Below are 11,244 nucleotides of genomic sequence, written 5' to 3' on the forward strand. Positions count from 1 at the left end.
ACCATTTGTAGAAGATGCTTTCTTTTCTCCTTTGTATAGTTTTAGCTTCTTTGCCAAAGATCAGATGTTCATAGGTGTGTAGGTTAATATCAGGGTCTTCAATTTGATTCCATTGGTCTACCTGTCTATTTTTGCGCCAACACCAAGTTGTTTTCGTTACTATAGCTCTATAGTAGAGCTTAGTTCTTTTACTGTACAGGGTTGTTTTGGCTACCTTGGGTCTAAGCAATAGTGTAGAGGCTACCTTAAATGCCCTTCCCCAATAATGAGATTGATTACTATCTTATATGCCATCCTAGAGCCTTTATCCAGTGGATGATGGAAGCAGAGGCAGACACCCACAGCTAAACACTGAAGTGAACTCCTGGAATCCAGTTGCAGAAAGAGAAGAGCGAAGAGCAAAGGCATCAAGACCCGTCTGGTGAAACCCACAGAAATAGCAAGGGGGAGTTCATGCACCCCAGACTGATGGCGGAGAGGCCATCATGGGACTGATCCAGACCCCCTGAACATGGGTGTCAGTGAGGAAGCCTCAGCAGTCTATGGGGCCTTGGGTAGTAGTAGATCAGTATTTATCCCTGGCATATGAATGGACTTTGGGAACCCATTCTTCATGGAGGGATGCTTTCTCAGCCTCGACACATGGGGAAGGTCCTAAGCCCTATCCAGGATGATATGACTAACTTTAGAGATCTCCCATAGAAGGCCTCACCCTCCCTGGGGAGCAGAGGGGTGGATGGGCAGGGACCTTGGGGGAGTTGTTGGGAGACAGGGGAAGAGGGGAGGGAGAGGGAGCTGGGATTGACATGTGAAGTAAGGTTGTTTATAATTCAAATTTAAAAAAAAAGAAAAGAAAACATTTTTGTTTCTCTGGTTTGTTGCTCCTATATCAGCATCTTCAATTTTTTTTTAATTGCCATCTGTCTTAGTTAAGGTTTCCATTGCTGTGAAGAGATACCATGACCATGGCACCTCTTATAAAGGAAAACATTTAATTATAACTTGCTTACCATTTCAGAGGTTTAGTCCTTTATTGCCATGGTGGTGTGCAAATAGACATAGTGCTGGAAAAGCAGCTCAGAGATCTACATCTGGGTCCAAAGGCAGCAGGAAGACAATGCTATACTGGGCCTGATTTGAGCATCTGAAACCTCAAAGCCTACCTGCAATGATATCCTCCAACAAGTCTACACCTACTCCATAAGGCCTCATCTCCTAATAGTGCCACCCCACTATGGGCTTATCAGGGCCATTTTTATTCAAATCACTACACTGTTGAACCACCTTGGGATCAAATAAATAGAAATAAATGTCACCCAAATAAAAGAGTCTCATCTGGTTGCCAGAGCACAAATGGGCATGCCACAGTCTAATGTCAGCATTCACTGTAAAGATGTATTAACAAGGCAGGTACAGTTCTAGCATAATGATTAACAGACAAGTAGATTAATGGAACAGGTGGCAGATTTAAGAGATAGATCCAGACATTGAGGAGTAAAAGATGAAAAAAGAAATTCATTGACAGTCCAATATGGCAATACATGTCCTCATCCACCATATTAATAAAAGAATAATTCAAAATGGTTGGCAAACATACATATTAAAGAAAGTTACAGACTACTAGGAGGAAAGATAGATGAGACCCTTTGTGATCTTTTTGCAATAAAAGAATTCATAGGCTAAGTATGGTGGCACACACCTTTAACCCTGGTACTCAGGTGGCAGAGGTAGGTGCATTTCTGTGAGTTCCATTCCAGCCGGGGCTACATAGTGAGATCTATTTAAATATTTTGTAGATCTAAATTTTTATTTAAAAATTTAAAAGAAAAGAATTCCTAGATACAATACCAAAATAGAAAAAACAGATGATAGATGAAAAGATAAATGAAAGGTGGCTGATAATTAACTATAGAGAGACAGGTAAATGATAGTTGACATATGATAGAGAGATCCATTACTGATAACAAATAGATGATATATAAATTATGGTAATAGATGACAGATATGTAGATGATAGATATATAGACAGATATATGATGAATAGATACAAACTTTAGATACAAAAATACCTACTTAGATAAACTTTTGATAGGTATAAAATGCATAAACATATGTAAAGATGCAACATTATTAATTCCCTTTATAAAAACATAAATCAATCACATTGACATATCACTACATTCCTTTCATAATGGATATAATTTAGCAGACTAATCATATCAAATATTCACAATAATCTAGAAACCAAAATCTGTTTTATCAACTAAAAATATGAACTATGAATGGATAAGACACAAATAAATTTGTTGAAGGAAAGAGAAAGGCAATGAAGAGCTCATAATTTAGGGCTCAATTTACAAAATTTTAGAAAATGAAGTCTAATGTGTCCTCATAAAGGGTTGTTTAGTTGTCTACTGAGACTGGAAGATGGTATAGAAGATAGAAAAATTCATTTTAAGGGGCTCAAACAGTTCTTTTGGGAGTGCTATATATACTCATATTTTTATTTTCACAGTATCTTTATTCATTTATGATATATGTGACAAACTCATCTAAGTATATACTTTATATGAATATTATTCAATATCAACTGTCGTTCTGTAACAGCTTACATTGATAGTTATAAAGGTAGCTATTTTTAAAGATAAGGAAAATGAAATTAAGAAAAAAAACAATTTCCAAAAATCCAAAGTTAATGCAAGAAGGAAAATAAATGTTATCACAGCACAGTATCTGCTTCCCTGGTGACAGTTTCCATTGGTATATAAATACAAATACTAAACTCTGATTCAACTCAAGAGATGTGACTTTGTCTATACAGAGGAAAAAAGAGAACTGCATAATATTTTAATAAAAACTCTTGGAATCACCAGGCTTTTTGTCTAATCTATGAAATCAATGAGATCAAATTATAGACCTGATCATTACAGGAACAAATTAGTTTCATCCTGCTATTAGTTCACCTATGAGTGTATTTATCAAAAAAAGTACTTAACAGTGGCCTAAGAGATTCCAAGCTTTCTTCTAGGCTCCAAGGATACAAAGATGGATCTCAGTTAGCTTAAGGTTAAAATGTGTGTCAAATGGTTACTTACAATTTAATGTATGCAAGATTCTGTTACTAAAATTTAAGGACAATTTCAAACAACCTGAGTTCATAGTCACTATTCTAGAGCATTAACAGTCACCTGTGCACTAGCAGGTTGATGAGGAAGCTGGATATTCAACTGAGATCACCCAACACAATAGAATTGGAAATTTGAGAGAAGTTGGGTGTGGGTGTGGTGGTACAGGCCTGTAATCCCAAGACTCACGAGGCAGAAGCAGAGAAAGCTCTGAGTTCTAGGACATCCAAGAGAAACCCTGTGTCAAAAATAAAAAAAAAAAAACAAAAAGAAAGAAAAACTCCCACAAAATTAGGGGTAAGCATGAGATTAAATATTTAGAGACAGACTAGCTTGTTTCTTTGATTTAAAATTGACCTAAAATAATGTTCATACTAAAATAGAAAAAAGGAAGGAGGAAAGGAGGGAGGAATGGAAAGAGAAAAGAAGGAAGGAGTAGAAAATGAGAGATACACACAAACATACAGAGAGAACGAGAGAGAGAGAGAGAGCACAATATCCATTAATTGAAAACAGCAAAATAGTATATAAATGGTATTTGATTGCTAGCAAATTTTACACAGTGAAAGTAATTGTTTCAGTTGGGAAATACCAATATATGCTATTTTCAACAACTGCTTTGTTTTATCAGATACATAAATAATACATACATATTTACATTTACAATATGTGCTTATATTTCTAAGTAAAATGGTTGACCATTATACGAAAATTCTAGAACACTTTCCTTCTAAATGATTTTCATATTTTCTAAACCACAAAGTTAATATATGGCTTTAGCAATTCATAAGTAACTTTATTGTTTTGAAAATAAAAGCTCTATAATAATAACTTTTCCAGGATTTGAGGGTCCCATACTCAGGACCCTCAAATAAAATTTCCAATTTTCTCTAAGAGCCGAGAACTTCTGACACAGGGGATGAAAGAAAGGAGCCGCGGTGGGAATGTGGCTGGGAAGCAGGGGTGCTTGGGTCACAGGGCTCACCAGACATCTAGCACTTTGAAAAGAAAGACATCCCGGGGCTTTAGGGAGCACGTTGAAGGTGAAATAAATGAGGATTTCCTGAGATTTAAAGGTTTGTGTACAATATTGCTTGTTTTTGTTTTGAAGTTCGAGGTTAACTCTGATCTGCTTTGGGAAAAGATTTTCTTCTGTGTGTGCAGTGCACATCCATGCGTGCTCACAAGTGTGGAGGACAGAAGTTCTTACGGTGTCTTTCTCATTTGCTTCCGTCTTATGTTTCTGAGTCTGGGTCCTTTACTGAATCCAATGCTTGCCATTTGGGCGCTAGCCTCTGGGACCCACTTGTCTATATCCCCTGTTTTGGGCTGATAGGCATGCATCGCCATGCGTGCTTTCTTTGGGTTCTGGGGATCTGAACTCAGGTTTTCCTGTTTGCATACCAAGCACTTCATCCACTGAGTCATCTCCATTGCCTCCATCAGTGACCTTTTTATACTATGTGAGATTGACTTCGGCCTGCCGTGGTCTGTGTGAGCGACCTTCAATTTCAGGCAATTCTTCCATTTCACTGTTGCTTATGAGAGCATTATGCACCACTGACGGCTATACAGACTGTGCTTGTGGGCACCAGCTGCATATGCAGGGGACAGCATGCACTGCAGCTTTAGCGGAGTAGGACAGGGACTCAGATATGGGGCGGGGGAAAAAGTCGTTCCGCATATAGACCTTGCAGATGTTAGCGCCTTGGACCTTACTTCTGAGTGTCTCTGGTTTCCAAGCCAGCACTGTAAACCAGTGCTAAATCCCGTATGAGCTGTAGCATCTGCAAACTCCCAGCTTTGAATTTCTGTGCCAGGCCTAGAGAGACAGTGTCGATAAGCTCCCTGAAATTCCATTTATTTTATTCATCATCCAGGGCCAAGGGTGGTGGCATAGAGGGAATTGTTTCTTGGATTCATGAGGCTTAACTGTAATCTCTCACTAGAGTTATTTACAGCACATGGTTATAGGCTGGTTTGGGATTTGTTAGTTACATAAACTCTGGCTGAGGCTTTAGATTTAGACCTAAGAGATCCAATCCAAATGCAAGATTCAAATAGCTTGGCTGCCTTCTCCCTCCTGGGTGGAACAATCCTACTATGGTGATAGTTCCTACCCAAGACAGCCTCAGTCTTTTAGTTTCTTTTCTGACTCCTGACCCTGTGACTTACGGTTCTTCTGTGCCCACCCCATCCCATAGGCCTACTCCATAATTTAATCGTGCATGTTCCAGCACAGATCCAAGATTACTCCACATTCTCCAGAAAGCTACCACACCTATCCTGCAGCAGCCGGTGTAGCTTTTTCTCTGACCTTCCTGGTCCTCTCCTCTCCTTTCTGACAGGACTTTTGGAACCACTTGGAGTAGTCACTCTGCTCAAGACAGTGAGCTGTTAATGGCTGCTGTTACTAACTTTCCACCTACAGTCTCCCAGTTGCTTTTGGATCCCAGCCGTTGGCAAGATCCACAGATAGCTCAGTCTGTTCTGCTGTTTCTCTCCTGTCATATCCAAGTTGTTCCTGGACTTCTTGCACACTATCTCATCCAATAGCAACCAAATAGCTCCCTATTTTCTAGCTAGTTAGATTTGAAATTTTATTATTTTTCTCACTGTTATTTTTTTCTGGCCTCAATGTCTCACTTTCCCCTTCAACTTTTCCAGCCTGATTTCTGTGATCTCAGCCTCTTTATTTTTTTCTTTGTTTGTTTTTGTTTATTTTTAAATTTAAACTAGAAACAAGGTTGCTTCACATATCAATACCAGGTCCCTCTCCCTTTCCCTTCCCTCCTCCCACACACTCCCACCAACCCCCCTATACCCACTCCTTTCCCCAGGGAGGGTGAGGCCCTCCATGGGGGTGTCTATAGTCTATCATTTCATCCAGGGCAGGGCCTAGACCCTCCCCTAAGAGTCCAGGGTGAGAGTGCATCTCTCATTGTGGGATGGAAGCCCAAGGTCCTTTTGTATTCCAGGGATAAATACTGATCTACTACCCAAGGCCCAATAGATTGCCTAGGCCTCCTCACTGACACCCACATTCAGGGGTTCTTGATCAATCGCATGCTGGATTCCCAGGCATCAGTCTGGGATTCAAGAGCTACCCCTTGTTCAGGTCAGCTGTTTCTGGGGGTTAAACCAGCCCAGTCTTAACCCTTTGGTCATCAGTCCTCCCTCTCTGTCACTGGGTTCCTTGAGTTCAGCTCAGTGTTTAGCTGTGGGTGTCTGCCTCTGCTTCCATCAGCCATTGAATGAAGGTTCTGTTTCCCAGACTCTCTGGCCATGAGATTGTAGACTGGCACTCCCCAGATCTATGTGTAAAACCCACATATGAGAGAATACATACCATGTTTGTCTTTTTGTGACTGGGTTACCTCACTCAGGATGGTTTCTTCTAGTATCATCCATTTGCCTGCAAATTTCAGGATTCCATTGTTTTTCTGCTGAATAGTACTCCATTGTGTAAATGTACCACATTTTCTCTGTCTACTCTTCAGTTGAAGGGCATCTAGGTTGCTTCCAGATTCTGGGTATTACAAATAATGCTCCTATGAAAACAGTGGAACAGACATCCTTGTTGTATGAATGTGCATCTTTTCTTACCCTCTTTTTTAAGGAATTACATTTTTTTCCTATAGCTAAGTATTGTTCAGGGAGGTCATAGAGTAAAATATTTTGGGTGGGATTTTTTTAGCATGTGTTGCAGATGGCTTAGCATCTCTGGATCTGTGTTCATTACAACCCAGGAGTATTCTCATCTTTCACTATAGAAAAGAAATTCAACTGCTTGCTGTGACTGGGACTAGGTGAGTTCAAATACACCCATGCCCCAGGCATTCCTCCAGAAATAACAATCAGGAGGCTACGGTGAAATGTTTCAACAATGAAATATACATCCTCCTTTAAGTCAAAAACTTCTTAGAAAACAGAATGAGGCCTGGGCCATCTGTAAAATACAAGTCGGTGATTCAACTGCTTCCACAGTGAGGGGAAGGGCCAAAGTATATCTCTGATAGTTCAGGGCCAAAATGAAAGTCAGGTGCTTAAATGGGTTTCTGTGAAAGAGGTCAGAGTGAGAGCCAGAATGGATGTGGGATGCAATGTATATTAGAACGTTACCAAGATAACAGGAATGTTTGCATGCATGGGTGATACTAGTAGCACTTCCAAAAATGGCGTGTCACAGTTTCTCTACGCAACATGGGCTTCTGGAGAGAAGATCCAAGGGAAATTGATTCACCTGAAGGGATAAGTGTTTGTGTCTCCCTTACTGATATATATACCCACATAAAAGAATCTTAGTGTCTATGACGTCACTTTATGCTGGGTTCAATTAAAAGAGATGTTCTATTGAAAAAAAGAAATGTTTTTGAAAAACAAGAAACAGGCCTTTTAAAGATAAATTAAGATCATGAAAGTTCACATATTGTCATTTCTGTGAGCTCAGTGATTGACTGGGATTGAGAAAAAAACACAAATTTAAAGAATCTGATGAGTTTTTGAGGTATTTTAGTGATTTCGTTTTCTTTTTTTTAGTTTTAAAACAAACTTATTTTACATATCTATCCCAGTTCCCTCTCCTTCCAGTCCTCCCACTCACCCCACCATCTCCCTACCCCCTCCCCAATCCACTCCTCAGAGAGGGTGAGGCCTCCCATGGGGGAATCTTCAAAGTCTATCATAGGGAATGGGCTCTAAACAGCCAGTTCAGGCATTAAGGATAATTACTGGTTCCACTGACAGTGGCCCCATAAACTGCCCAAGCCCCCTCAACTGTCATTCACATTCAGGGGACCTACTTCAGACTCATGCAGGTTCCCCAGCTGTCAATCTGGTAAGTGAGTTTCCACTTGCTCAGGTCAGCTGCTGCTGTGGGCTTCCCCAGCATGGTCTTGACCCCTTTGTTCATATTATCATTCCTCCCTCTCTAGGACTGAGCTCCAGGAGATTAGCCCACTGCTTAGCTGTAGATCTCTGCTTCTGCTTCCATAAACTACTGGATGAAGGCTCTATAATGGCATTTAAGGTAGTCATCAATCTCATTATAGGCGAAGGGCATTTAAGGTAGCCTCTCCACTATTGCTTAGATTCTTAGTTGGGGTTATCTTTGTGTATTCTTTGGAATTTCCCTAGTGCCAGCTTTCTCATTAACCCCATAATGGCTCTTGTTATCAAGGTTTATCATTCCTGGTTCTCCCTCTCTGTCCTTCTCCCAACTTGATTTTCCTGATCCCTCTTAATCTGTCCCCTTCTCCCCTCCCAACTCTCCTACTATCAGGGTAGTAGGTTACTTCATTTTCTATATTGAAATGAAATCAGAAATTCCTTGCTTGTGTCTGAGTATTCCAAAGTAACTCACAACAATAGGAAAACTCATAACAACAGACATTAAGAAAAAATAAAATGAAAGATAAAAAAATACTGAATTAGTCCAATCTTTACCCATTCAGTCTAAACTGTTGCTATTGTTGTAAAGAAAGCTTTAAACATTTTTATGAAGGAAAATGGCATTTTTTTGTATACTAAATACAAGTGTGGAAAATTAATGGTATTCCCTTCTGCCCATCATCAGTAAAAAAATAATAATAATAGCAATTGTCACTCATTCACTGTGCAACAGCAAACCCCATCATAATGGACCCAGGTTGCAGCACCAGAAGTAACTGACTCCAATAATATGAAAATTTAGGCCCGTCCCATAGTTCATAAATTAAATCATGATGAAAGGCACGAACAGAAGAAGAAAAACTTCCTAGAATTGTTCATAAAAAAACAGCGTATGGTCATTCTTTAGCTAATGCGACTTGATGATAAAATTAGTGAAAAAAAATCACAAAAATAGTATAAGACTTCTAATAATGTATGACTTAGAACATAAAAAACAGGGAAAATCCTATCAATTATTAATTTTCAGCTAGAATATCAATTGGAAAATCTTTCTCAGAACATCTGAAAATGTATCTAAAAGAATTTAAATACTCATATCCTTTGGTACCAATTTGTTTCCAGTAATTTCAACTGAGAAAACAAGTTACTGGGTCACTGTACCATTTTATACACACAATATTCGTAAACATACAGGCACACACACTCATCTTTGCTTGCTTCACATGTCAATTCTAGTGTTGTAAATTTGCCTGCAAATTTCAGGACGCCATTGTTTTTTTCTGCTGAGTAGTACTCCATTGTGTAAAGTACCACATTTTCTCTACCCACTCTTCAGTTTCTGCTAAATGCCTATAGCTTTTACTTGATCATGAACTTGAGAATGCAGTAAATAAAAGTACAGCAAATTCTGTGAAGTTATAATACATAGTTGTGTCTCAATAATCCTGCAATTTAAAAAAGAGAGTGTTGTGGGGATCAAAGATAATTATCCATGAAAAATGTTGGAATTATTATAGAGTATAAAGTTAACAAAGAGTAATAGCTATTCTGTTTAGAATACCTGTGTGAACATGTTACTAGGAAAAATGGAAGTCAGATCTGTGTGTGTGTGTGTGTGTGTGTGTGTGTGTGTGTGTGTGTGATTGTGTGTGCGTGTAGAAGACAAAGCAATTTGGATTCATTTTTTTCCCTCAGCAGAAGCCACCTGCCTTGCATACTGTCAGGAATCAGTGATGCTTTGCTTTCAAGAAATAGAAATTTAGTAAGAGCCAGAGGGGATGGATGACAACAAGGAAATAGTATCTTCCAGACACAGCAGCACTGACATACATATGAACTCATAGAGACTGTGAGAATGCACAGGGCCTGCACAGGTTTAGGCCAGATAGAGTCACAGCAATGAGAGGGAAAGTAGGTACAAGCCCCCATCCCTAACCCAGAAGCCATCCCCTGCTGACAACTGCTCACAAAGGAGAACTTAGTTTACTCCAATGGGATCTCACTGGGCACACAAGCCACTTTTAAGGACAACAAGCCCAATGCCCAGGTGTAGATGGCCAACCCAAAACGAACTCAGTGGTAAGTTTTGGAGATGTTCGGCCTCATATTGCTTTGGAGAACAGTGATTATCTTACTTGCCTTTTATTTGTGTATTTTGGCTTCCTATTTTTGTGTTTTTATATGTTTGGATTTTTTCTTATCCTCCCACACTATGTGTGTGCATGTGGCTGTATGTATGTGTGTGTGCATGCTGTGTGTGTGTGTGTTTCTATTACTATTTTGTTGTTTCCCCTTTTCAATTCTGTGGGGTTTTTATTTACCTGCTTATTTTCTAAAGAGAGCATGGAAGAAAGCATGGACTTGGAGGAATGGAGAGGTGAGGAAGAAATGAGAGAGGGAAAACCATGATCAGGACATATTTGTGTGAAAAAACTATTTCCTATTTTTAAAAAAGAGAAAGAAATAGAGTGTTATTCCCAGCAACTCAAATAATGATAGACCGAAGTTCAGAGAACTCAGTTGCCAAGAGTGAAGTTGAGCTGAGACTACGAATTAAAAATTCAGAAGGAGACTTCCTCAGCTTTGTCTCTTCTGTGTCTTATGTTCTACTATAGCCTGCTCACTATGAGGTCCATGCCCCTAAGACCAGCTAAGTAGGACAGCAAGTTGGTGGCAGATAGCAGACCAAAGATGGTTGCTTATAGCACTGATTTTTGCAGCCTATGTTAGACACATAATAACAAACATCACCACTATCCCAAGACTAAAAAGAGTGCAAGCCATGCCAGCATGAAATTTGATGACAAGAAAACACAAAATAAAGGAAGTTTCCCCGGGAAGAGCTGATGGTTGGAAGAAGATCACTAACATGGCTTCTGCTACTATGGGCAGGGGTGGAGAGAGGGGGGATGGGAGGTAGTGAGGACTGGAGGAGGTAGGCTTTAACAAGAGAAGAACTGTTTTAAAGCTGAGTTTGCCACATTGTGGGCACAAACAAAGAGTCACAGAATTTGAATATAAGAAGTTCCTTCCCCAGAGACAGATACCCACAGCTAAACACTGAACTGCACTCCTGGAACCTAGTGACAGAGATGGAGGAGTGATGAGCAAAGGGGTCAAGACCATGATGATGAAACCCACTAAGACAGCTGACCGGATAAGGGGGAGCTCTTGAATCCCAGACTGATGCCTGAGAGGCCACCAGGGGACTGATCCACACCCATGAATG

This window comes from Mesocricetus auratus, unplaced genomic scaffold (assembly GCF_017639785.1).
Source record: "Mesocricetus auratus isolate SY011 unplaced genomic scaffold, BCM_Maur_2.0 Super-Scaffold_100009, whole genome shotgun sequence".
Taxonomy (NCBI): Eukaryota; Metazoa; Chordata; class Mammalia; order Rodentia; family Cricetidae; genus Mesocricetus; species Mesocricetus auratus.